Raw genomic sequence first — 12,687 nt, forward strand, 5'->3', positions numbered from 1 at the left:
CATTCAATGTGCACTAACCCAACCTAATCATGATCTTAGTCCGTTTTACTGGACTCTGCAGCTGGGCAGGCAAAGCGTCTATTTCATATGTGTGTACGGGTGCTTTTGATATACTGAGCTTCAATGAAAGTAAACCGCAGAAAATGTGCATTATTCTTAGCAATGCTTAACTAATAACTAAATAACTAACAACTAAACAAATATAATAATATAATACAGTGGTTATAGAAAAGAATCATCCACCCCTTTAAAATAATCAAATTTTGTTGCTTTGCAGCCTGAACCGAAGACATACACAGCTTTTGTTTTATCCATCTGTATTTATACTTATAATAACATACAATTGAAAGAAATAGCAATGTCAGAAAAAGGAATTAAAAAATAAAAAACAGAATCACTGGGTTGGAAACCCCCACCCTCTCCTAAAAATGACTTGTAAACTTAATCATGTATTGCTAATCACCTTATAAATGGCCCAAAAAGCCATTTGACTTTTAACTGTGATCATTTTGATTAGCTCAGCATGAAAAGAGCTTTCCTTGAGCATTTCAGTTCCTGGTAGTGCAACTGAAGTAAACAATCAACAATGGGTGGTTAGGTACTGTCAAAAGATCTCTGGGATAAAGTTGTGGACAGGCATAACTCCGGAGATCCATACAAAAACATTCTAATGCTTTATCAATGCCTAGAAGCGGAAGGTATTTGGTACAACACAGACCCCGTCCTGTGCATATAAATCAGGAGGGAGCTGTGCTCAGATTGTTCTAGCCATGTGGGAGCAAGGACAGGATGACAGCTGAGCTGTTACTCGATCCTCCAGCAACCTCCCCAAGGGCTCTGTCCCTCTCTGCCTTCAGCTGCCTTCTCATCCTGACTCATGGAGACTGCCTGCCTGAGTAGCCAGCCATCATGCCTGGGACTGCTGAGACTGGTAGTCCTACAACACAGCCTGCTGCATGGAAAGAAAAGACACAGACAGCCAGTAAGATGTGGCAGAGTGCTTCTGTTCCTGATTCCATCAAAGCTGCTACAAACCTGTGTCCTGGAGCTTTCCACCTGTAGGATTGCTGGGACTTGCAGTCCTCCCAGATGTCAGCAGTGAATCCTTTCCTAAGCAGGTATGCTGGGGGCAGAGACAAGCCTGCAGTTAGGAACTAGTGATGTGAGCAAAAGACTGCAATTAATGCTGAAATATTATCTTGTGTTTCTCATCATGCTGCACTATTCCAGTAAGCTTTTGAAACGTTTCCATGCCTGGTCTGAAGTTTCTTAATGGGGTGCATAGTGGTAATGGCATATAGAAGAACAGGGCCTGCAATGCACACCAAGGGTGAAGTGGTGACAAGCCGCTGCTAGGGGCAACAAGCACAAGGAAAGAATGATATGCTAGCCAGACAGCGGGAGAATGGTACTGGCAGGGGTGACGGGTCTCATGTATAGTGAGGGGAGCAGTTCATGTCCTACCTCCCAAGAGGTCAGTGGCCCAGCAACTGGGACTGGACCTGGCTGGCGGAGACCCTAGGAACCAAGCCGTATGGTACGCAAGAGTTAATTCTGCACATACATGGGGTCCGTGCTGCTTCCCGGAGGGACCCACTCAGTCACTGGGAGATGGGTGGCGGAGTCTAGCTCGACTGGTGGAAAGTGAAACTGCAATGTGGTGTCTCCTTCAAAATGTCACATTCTGAGCAGGTGTATGTATTGTGGGACCATGCACCTTTATACAGCTTCCGGTTATGATGCAAACTCCGGGGTGTACAGCTCACATCCAAGTGAGGGTGCCGCCATAATGTTGATGCAACATGAACGCGGCCCTGCCTGGTCTTGGGCTTTAGCGAGTGCATACACCAGAGATTCTGGAGAAAGGAGAATAGCATGAGAGTGTAAAAGGCCCTGTGTGCACCAGGCAAGTCAGTCCAGCCCACATGCGTTCTTTGTGTGCTTTGGTGCATTCATTTCTGATTCAAAAAAGCTATCAGGACAAGTTTGATCATTCGAGAAGAGCACACTGAGATTCCAACACAGTTAGAGAACTGACCACGGTGTGTTTTCCTGCTTAGTGTGGTCAGTTTCTAATAGGAAAGCAGGGGGACTGGCAGAAACACCAGGGATTTCACACAAAGGAAGCAAAACAAAGAGAACAATATACTTTTTGCATACAAGTACATGGTACAGCAGACACATATCAGGAATATGAAATGTTGGTATGTGTCTGCTGTACCAAAAAAGCTCTTTTTGCCATACCTCTTACTTGTGCACTCATGTAACCCAGAATCAGCCGACAGCAGGCTAAAGCTGCTTTCAGCTGACCTCATTGAGCCGCTTCAGCCCCCTCTCCTGCCCGCTGCTCCAGTGAACGCTGAAGGGACAGAGCACTGACTGACAGTTGCCGCTCTGTGCTCATAGCAAACTTTTACATTTTTTAAATCTTTTTTTCACTACATATTGTACAATATTTAAACCCATTGTTTACTAAATGCCACTTAAAGAAAGCTTTTAGTTTATTAAATGCCACTAAAGAAAAAAGAGGGATATGTAATTAGTTTGAGTACAGTATTGCATGACAGAATAAATATCAGTCAAAGTATCACAGCATTGGAAACTGAAAAATGGCCTGGTAGTATAGGCAGGTACTCAAGTGGTAAACACCTTTTTGTTGAAGGATATTTCAAGCCTTTGATTATAGGAGAAATTATATGCCACAGACATTTTGTAATTAGGCCAGTTCCACACTGTTGTCCTGTGGTTTGTCCACAGCATGGGGGTATCTATGATTTTCACTCATTTTACCCACGGTTATAGCCATGGTTCCATAGAGTTTCTATTCATTCACACATTTTTGTCGCGTTTTCTGAAAGTACGCCAAAGATATAGCATGCAGGACTTTTGGTGCCCTTTTAGGAACAAAACTGGCAAAACTGCATGATCCAACTAAAAGTTTTTGGCAACAGTGGCTAAAATGCACAAAAATTCCAAATACAACCCCACTGTGATCAAACCTCCTTGCAACAGTATAAAATAAGCAGTGAAATCTTTAAATGATGGGAAAAAAAATTAAAAATGCATTTATTCTTATAAATTACGTTAAAAATCCCACTCATGGGATTAACAATTATTATGGATTGCTGTGCAGTGATAATGGTGAACAACTGTAGAACTAGGAAACTCATTTCCCTGATTCTTTTTTTTTCTATACAATATTTTTATTGGATTTTAAAAGATACAAGGAAATAGAACAATGGATTCACAATTAAGAGTGTTCATTAAATAGAGCACATATAAAGAAAATAAAGGAAGATACATAAGACCCTCAAATATGACCCTGCAGAGGGAAGGAGGGAAAGGAAAGAGGGTATAAAGGGGGAAAAGGTAAGGGTAAGTACAGGGACTGGGGGGAAGGGAAAAGGGGTAAGTGGATAAGGAGAAAAGAGGGAGGAAAAGAAGCACAATGTTAAATAGTCAAAAAATAGCATACTCCAGTGCTGTATTTATTGTCAAGAAACTACTGTACAATTATGGTTATGGAGCCAGTAAACCCAGGCTAAGTGGAGTTTACTATAAGTCATATGTTTGTATGCAAAGAGTCTCTGCATTTCACATTGAAGGTTTAGATCACCAATTATGGAAGATAGGGTTGGTTGGGTTAGAGAATTCCAACTCTTTGTGATGTTAATTTCTGCTGCATAGAGTAAATGCACAACAATAATTTGTGACCTGGTTGGGAATTTCTCTAAGCCAATATAGAGCAGGGCTATATTGGGGTCAGGAGGTACTGGATGAGCAAGAATGTTAGAGAGTAAAGAGAAAACTTGGTGCCAATATGAGCGTAGGGATTTGCAGGACCACATGACATGGTATAGAGATCCTGTTTCGCCACATAGACTCTAACACAGGGGGAGTGATTAGGATACAATTGTATTAGTTAAAAGGTATTAAATATCACCTGTGAATACGTTTCAGGTATAATTCCCAATGATTGGAACAATGTGAGGCTGCGCATGTGTTGTATTATGCCTCTCTCCATTCTTTATCAGAAAAGCTCACTCCCAGTTCAGATTCACACTTAGACATAGTCTGTGTTCTAAAGGTTAGAAGTTGTGGTTAGAAGGATGAAGTAAAACTAGAATAAAGAATAAAGAAATTCCTTTTTTCTAATTTCCCTGTTTCTATCCATCCACTCATCTATTTGCACATTCATCTTGAATAAATGGTATACTTGGCAATTAAGTATAAATTAGACATGTACCGACAGAAGCAAATTGTTTTATGGCTATAAAAGGCTAGAAGTAAGCACTGTGCCCAGCAGTTCATACAACAGTGTCTGATAGTAACTATAGAGTTTCTCTGTTTTGTCTGAAATTAGCATTTGCTTAGATAGCACTACACTCAGTTAAGTCTCAAGGCCGCTAAAACGTAGGAGTAGACACGTCTTTAATCATTAGCACTACCATCCCTGTAGTTAAAATAGGAACAGTTTAGTAAATACCTCCACAATAATTTACTTTGAAAGTAATGGATGGTGAGGGAATTGAAGCAGTAACAGATGAAATCCTAGGGTATGTAATTACAATTTATGGGAATTGCCACATAATATTTTTTCACCATAAATAACTGAAGACGTGTTTTATGGGCGAGTTATGTGAACGCAGTTTAATAGACACTGTAATATACAGCTCTTTGTTATTCTGGTACGTGATTTTGTACTGTACAATGTGTTTCTGCAATGCTTTGCATAAACTACTTTTATTCTATTAACATAATAGCATACCCTGTAATCATTTTCATATTTTTGCTAGATTTTAAAGGCCCATTTTTTTCTGTTTTCTGTATGGGGACATGACTGGAGAGAATGGTACAACAAGGCAATCAGTACAAAGGTTGTACAATCCCATGATGGTATACACTGGAAATTACATTTCACAGGACTTTTATGACATGGATAAACATAGGCAGTACAAGGGAATATCCATTCACCAACGAGATCTAAAATATTATTTGTCTTCAGTTATCCACAAATTTCATACTCTTGTCGCAATATCTGCCCAAGGTACAAATGTATTTTAACCCTTTCATGTCCAGAGGTCATTGATGCCTAGATTCCCAGGCCAAATTTAGCAGTGTCAGCATGTGAAAGTTACCCTGTCAATAACTCTGTGACTAATTTGAACAGCTGACTAGTTTAACTACTGGCCGACCTGCTCACAGTATATATAATGTGAGCGGGCAGCAGCTGCAGGCTCATCAAGGTACGTGTACATTGCTGAGCACATGCATGGCCGTAGATAAGGGGGGGGGGGGTTAGGGGGGTTGAACCCCCCCCCCCAGAGCATCAGTGTACAATATACATTGTAAAAAAAAAATGCATTGTTATTTTAATGCTGCTGCCTGCTATTACTCCCCTTGACCACCTGAAGTGCCGTCCGGGCTATAGGCTTGGCTTGGGATGAGGGAGGCTCTGGCTGACAGTGCTCTCGTCTGTCTGCTCTGCCTGCACACCTCATCTCTAGTCCAGACTGAGACTCCAGAGACATGTCTTGAGTTTACCAGTCAGTACCAGCCAGTTACAGCAGCACTGAGAGCAGAGCGGGAGAGAGCGGGCAGCATCTATCCCGCCCACTGACACATATGATCGGCTCCTCCTCTCTTTGAGCTGTCACTTCCTGCCTTTTGCTGTCACTTGGGGAAGGACCTGCCTGAGCCTGAGCCTGAGTCTGAGTGCTGTTAGCTCAGCTGAGCCTGCCTGCCTGCTTGCCAGTACCACGTTGAAGGATCATCTCAATTTTCTCTGAAGTGCTGCTGTGCTGTGCTGTAGTCTGGACCTTAACCTTAACTCCAGGAGGACAGGTCACCAAGAACCACCAGGTGTGTCACTCTCTGTGTGCTGTGTTCTAGATCTGAACTTTAATCATGGAACAAGTTCAGGGCTGCTAGAACAGTTGTGTTGGCATTATATCACTCCCAGTGAAGTATAGACTTTCTGACCTGTCCTGGTAGTACCACAATGCCCAGCGGGCCCGGAGATTACTCTGAACAAAGACACCCGAAGCGTATGATTGTCCAAAGTCATCTGATGCTTTATTCATTCCATACAGTTTATATGATAAAATATCCTCAACAGGAGAACAATGGAAACACAGTTACGCCTCCTTGACATGTTCCCAAAAATATACATTGTATCATTAGTGATTTTCTTCACAAGAAGGAAAACTACTTTAGCCTTGCTTCTCACCAGAAACCAGCTGTGTACAGACTATACAGCTATTGTTTCTCGGAAAGGACAAAGATAAGGGCCAAATGAAGTGCAAACAGTTCTAACTAATAATTCTATCTCGTTCTAAGCAAAATACACGTATTATTTCAATGATCACAAAACGTCGGCTAAAATCAAAATGGACGAACTCTTGTTCAAACAAACTATTAAAGAAGAACTCTTGCTAAATTCCCTTTCAATCCCCTCTTGAAAATTATGAATTTATTTACAATGATTTTCTCATATTATGCTTACGGTGTCATCAATGGACAAACAGTCTCCTTGGTAATTAAAACAGAGATGGGCGACATTAGTCCTTTGGGCTCCTTGTTATACAAAAAAGGACACACCCTGTCCACCTATATGATACAATTCTTTCTTTTATCCTTTTATTGCTTTACATAACCTTTATAGTCTAAGGAAGGGGTTGTAAGAGTGCTGTAAGAGGGTGGTTTGATCTAGTCCTGCAACATTACCGTTTTTACATGAATAAATTGTCTATACCTTTGCTAAGCATTTTCTTAAAGCAGGGTACCACACAAAGCATGATGATACCGATTATAATAATAATTCCTAGCTATACCAAAGCTTGCTCCAACTATTAAATCACCTAAAATACTGATCACAAGGGCTGTCAATGCCGAAATTCTTAATGGCCAGAGTGACCTTACCTCTGGGGCCAGCATTATCAGGAATGTAAATACAACATCCATCTACTTTATCAATATGTACAGTATACAGGTATTACCCTTTTTCTACAAGGATCATATCCAGAGCCATTCTATTCTGGAATGTCACCTGGGGGATAGCTTCTAGTTGTTCTTAAAACATGAACATGTTTCCCTATAAAGCAATATCTCTTTCATGGTGTCTAGTCTGTAAGTATTGCATATACAGATGAGGAGTGGGTGTAACACATTTTGTTAAGCATACCATAGCGCACTTGATAAATGCATACAAGAATAAAATGAAAACTACCACTAAGGCTATGCTGGTAGCGATCCCCTTTAACCATCCAAAAATACTTGCTCCCGAGAAAAACTCATCCCATGGATTGGTAAGGCCTGAATTCTTCTTAAGCTCAACCGACAAACTCTCTAGTTTTTGGATAGCTACTGTGACCTTTCCATTGGGACCAGTATTACTGGGGATGTATGTGCAGCAGGTACCTATTTTCTCTATCATGTGACAGACACCTCCTTTCTCTGCAAGCATCAAATCTAATGCTACCCGATTCTGAAAAGTCATTTGTGAGGTGGACTCTAATTGTTCTGCTATTCCCTGGAGGGCATCTCGCATGTAATTAACAAACCTCTGTTGATTATAATAAATGTAATTTATCCAATCTTATTAATTGTAACTATGGGAAACAGTTAATCAAATCCAGCCGCTACCTGATCTCGGGCCTTAAACTCATTTGGGACCCCTCTTGGAACACCTATGGCATCTATATAAACATGTGGGTCAAAACTACCCATGGGGACCTCTCTCTTTTGTTTCCCTGCAGTTCTAGTGTTTCCCTTAAGCTGATGTGTGTTTACGTTATTTTCAGTGAATATGTGTAGGTGCATTATTGCTTTAGCAGGGGCACATTGTCCTGTTCACTTCCTGGACAGCCTAGTCCTTATTTTCATATATCCAATATATGTCTCCCAAAGACATTGTTCAATTCTCTATAACAGTAGACCTGTAGGTGGAGCAATAACCCTCTGTAAAATTTCCTAAAAATCTACCCCCACCACTGTGTCTGAAATAACATGTGTAGCTACCTGTGTAAATGGTGACAGATCCAGTGGGCCTAGACTCTTTAGTTATAATGGGATATTCCTTTTTTCCATGTTTCACAGTTAGAATGGTTATTAGAGGTATTGGTAAAACAGGTTTCTACATTCTCAGGGATGTTAAGGGGCACCGTACCTAGGTGCGGCCTAGCTCCTCCACAGACATAACAATCTGACATGTTATGTGAGCTAGCACTATACCTCATCCATTCTAACCATAAGTTTACATCAGAGAACCCTGTCTCTATTGCCATAGTATCCTCAAAAGTGGGATCTGCTATAGCTACTATTTCTCCCAAAGTTTGCACACGGGGCCTTAAAGGATTCGTCTCTTGTACCTGTGATGGCCATTCAGAAGAGCCATACATATCTCTTAGCTGAAAAAGGCTTTCTGAAGCTAGTGTACCCTGATCTCCACCAGATACCCAAAACGTAAGTTCCACTATCTTCTGGACTAGGATTTCCTATGGTCAGTCTAAATTGCTCGGGAACATGTTTAACAATTTTCATTCTGCTTAAAAGTGTTTTGCTAGTAGTAGGTTTGTACTCCTAATCGTCTCCCGTGTTCCAACCCACTAATCCCCAATAGTCACAATTGTCTCCCCAATATTTGTCCGTGACACATATAAATACAGTTCCTGGGCCTAATCTCCCATCATTATACCAAAATTGTGTCTTGGGAGGGTGAACTGTGGGACAGGGCTCTTTTATTCCTTTTCTGAGGCGTCTTTGATACTATGTCTGGGCTGGTGACTGTAGGGGTGACTGTAGGTGTCCCACAAATTCCTCCAAGGGGCCCCAGATCCGCTGGGTGATATATACAATTAGTTATGATTCAGGTTGGGATGAACACTAAAAATACTTGTGCCATCAACAAAATCCACAGCTTGCCAAAGTTCCTTGCTATGAATACAGTAATTTTGCTAATTTTCAGAGACTATAACACCTGCTTCGCTCGCTCTTCGAGGATTTTCAACACCTGCTTCTCCTCCTTTATCTGTGTCTTTATCTGTGTCTTTTATCTTTGCCTTGCTTCGCACAATCCACCTTACTCGACTGGCATGGATCCAGGCCTGTTGGTTCTCCACAAGGACAGCGATTCTGGTCACTGCGACTACCTTTGTCTTTTGGTCCAAAACGAAATCCAGCCTTGGTCTTGTGATGTGGCGACAGCTTGATCACTACTTCATCTCCTTCCTTCAAGGGATGGGTTGATACCTGTGAAGAGAAAAGACAGGTGCGAGCAACTTTTTCGTTCCACTTGATTCAAAATTCCAATTACTTTTTCTCAACTCGTCTTTGATTGTCCTATTTATCCTTTCCACTATACCTGAACTCTGTGGAAGACAATCTATTTTCTGAATTTTAACTAGTTCCTGACATTCTTATTAATATTAAAGCTGGACCATTATTAGAACTAATTCAAAGCAGGCATCCCCATCCAGGAATAATCTCCTGATTGAGGATGCATGCCACCGTGTGGGCATCTCACTTTTGTGGTCCTAAAAGCTTCCACTCATCTGCTGAACATGTCCACTATTAACTCTTGTTTCTACCCTGTGTTGGGCTTATGTGTGAAATCTATTTGCAGATGTGTAAATGGGGTTGATGGGTATTGAAGATGCTCATGTTTGGCCTTATGTGTTTGTTTGTATTTGTTTGTATTGTTCCTAATACAGGTGATGCACCTAGCAACATATGCTTTCACTAATTTAGGCCTGTAAATGCAAAAAAAAACTTCAGTAATACTTCATATGTTCTTTCCCACCCCCTGTGTCCTATTCCATCATACTAGGCAATAAACAGTGGGGTGCTAGCTGCGGGGATACCATATCTCACCTCTTTTAGAAAAAGGCTATTCTCAACTTTTTCTAAACCATCACCTAATTCCTTAAACCTGTTCTGTAGCATGCGTTTGTAGCTCTAATAATGTGTGATCTTTTGGTCTGTAGCAGGAATCATCAACAAAAACATCCTCTGTTCCCTCTATGGCTGCCTATATATCATGTTGTGGTGTAACACACCCTTTAATACCAGTAACCCATTTAAAACTGGGGCCTACCTAGGGCAAATGATGTGGCCATCCCCATTACCATCTCACAAGATGCTATGCTTGGAGTCACTTCAGGCATGCCTTAGGCCTGGACTGCGACCATCTTTGGACAAAACTATAGGGCAAAGTCTACCACCATACTCCTGGGCAGGTACACCTGTCATGGTCTTACAATTGTCCCTTGCATAAACACAAAACATTTTTCCATGATTTGGGAGGCCCAGTGCAGGCGCTACAACCATAGCATTTTTCAGATACATAAACGCATTCAACATTTCTGGTGACATTTCTGGACCTGCGGTTTGTCTCAAAATATTGTCATAAATAGGAGCAGTCAGATCCATTGCAATCAATGATCCTGGTTTTGTGGGCGGGCAAGATCCACTGTGGGCTGGCAAGACCCACTAGAGCCACAGCTCTTTTGTGTTTGACTCTCCTTTCCCCCTCTGTGAGAACAAAACCAAGGTAAACAACACTTTCCTGGCACCATTGTCATTATTCCTGTGACACTTTGTGTCCACATACATGTACATTTCTCAATAAACTCAATCGCTCTGACTGGGCCCAACAGAGTGACTACATATGTTATCCACATATTGTAGCGGGACTGACGCATGAGCAGTTGTCCATCCCCTCTTGTGTGGTCTGGGGAACTATAGAGCAGACAACTGAACTGTCTACTTAGCCCTGAGGCATTTTTACACCAGGTCAGTTACTTGGACCGAAAAAAAAAAAACAAAGATGGCTGTGTCTCCTCGTCCACTAGGACGCTAAAGAAAAATGCATTACTTCAACCAATCACTGTAAAGTGGGTAGCATCGGATGGTATGGCTGTCAGTAGACATGGCACATCAGATGCCACTTGCATGCCACAATCAGATAAAACAAAAAACTTTTGGCTCCGTGCCAATCTTACAAAAACCTGACCAGAGGTTTCCCTCCATCAATAGAGGACACCCCTAAAATATCACTTAAAAACTGTAATCAGAAAAAAAGTTAATCTGATTTGAAACTTTTGGCTTGGTGCCAATAGGGCTCAATGGTCACACCAATTGCGGTAACCCTTTCTGTCCAAAAATAAATTCCATAACTATAACAGGAACAAAGATATTTATGTTTGAAACCTTTCTTGGCAAGTAGCCAATTTTCAAAATTTTGCACCAGAGCTCCCTTTTACATAGGGACCCATTTGCAAAATGTAATTTCTCATTATCCATAATTCTATAAAAAATAACCTCAAAATATCCTGCCGACTATGCTGAACTATGTTTTTCCTTCATTCATTATTATTACTCTTCCCAGAGGTTCCTATGCTTTATACACAAATGTATAAATGGCAAAATTCCCAAAATTCCATAAAAAAACTATTGCATATATGTGGGAATGCTGGGACTCATAGTCCCACAAGCTGGAACACGTAGTCCTACAGGCTCAACGCAAGAAGTGATCCCCTCCCTAGGAATGTGGGAACCACCTCTCCCTAGAAATGTACCAATGTCAAGGTCAACATCGCAGCTTCAAACAATTATGTATGTCTAGCTTGGAAAATGAATATTCAGAACAACAAAAAACAGGGGCGCTATGTTATCTTGTGAGGTAATACTATTTTAAATGTACCTTCGGCCAAGAGTCTGTCTAATGTATGCATGACTCCATCCTCCCTAACAAACTAAGCGGGCACCTAGGTATTATTCTGAAACCGTGCCAAATGATTGAGTACTCTCCTGACTTATCTATAATTGGTAAAGGGGGGGTTCTAAATGTCTTGGTGGAGATCCCACTAATTCCCATTGAAGGTTCGGCTTCCAATGTCTCTCCATTCCAGAATTCTTGTGATATGGAGCTGCAAATCTCTCCACATTCCACGAGAACTGGAAGATTCATGCCATCTACACAAAGTGAAATCATAGGCAGTTGTTGATAATTGAGAGACACAAGGGGAAATGCCGGGTCCCCACCTTCTGGGCACCATCATTGTTGCGGATGTTGAGGCTTCCAGTTAATGTTAAATTTAACTCTAGGCTTCTGTTGCTGTGGCTGGTCAGCTGCGGGGGAATCACCGACACAACGGTCCTCATAAGGGCAGTCCCTTTTGAAGTGATTTGGATCCCCACAGCTGAAACAACCACTCCTTTGCAGAAATCTATTATTAAAAGGGGCCTATTCTGAGAATGCCCTGCTCTGCCCCTGAATCCCCCTTTGTCTCTTCCACTTTGATAGCGTCCCTGAAAGGGTGTCTGAAAATGTGTGGCAAGGGGCTGTTTCTTTCGGGGTAGATCAAAACATCCCGCTGCATCCTTTTCTGTTATGGCTTTCTGGAAACCATCCATGTCTTTATCAGCCCAGTATAAAACCTTAGCATGTACTGGGATTTTAAAATTACTGATAAATGTTTGAATCATGAGGCTGTGCCACTGTGGGTGACACATAAACCGGCCTCATAAGTCCATACATTTCTAAACCTTGTTCAAAACTCCAGGACAGTTTCATCTGACTTCTGCTTACAAGCAATTGCTGTGGGTAATGAGGATTCACTCTTAAAAGCCCTAGTTAACTCTTTATTATTCCTATCCCATTGTGGATTACCGCGGAAATATGGGAAA

Source organism: Pelophylax lessonae, assembly GCF_965119305.1.
Source record: "Pelophylax lessonae genome assembly, chromosome: 2".
In the NCBI taxonomy this organism is placed as follows: Eukaryota; Metazoa; Chordata; class Amphibia; order Anura; family Ranidae; genus Pelophylax; species Pelophylax lessonae.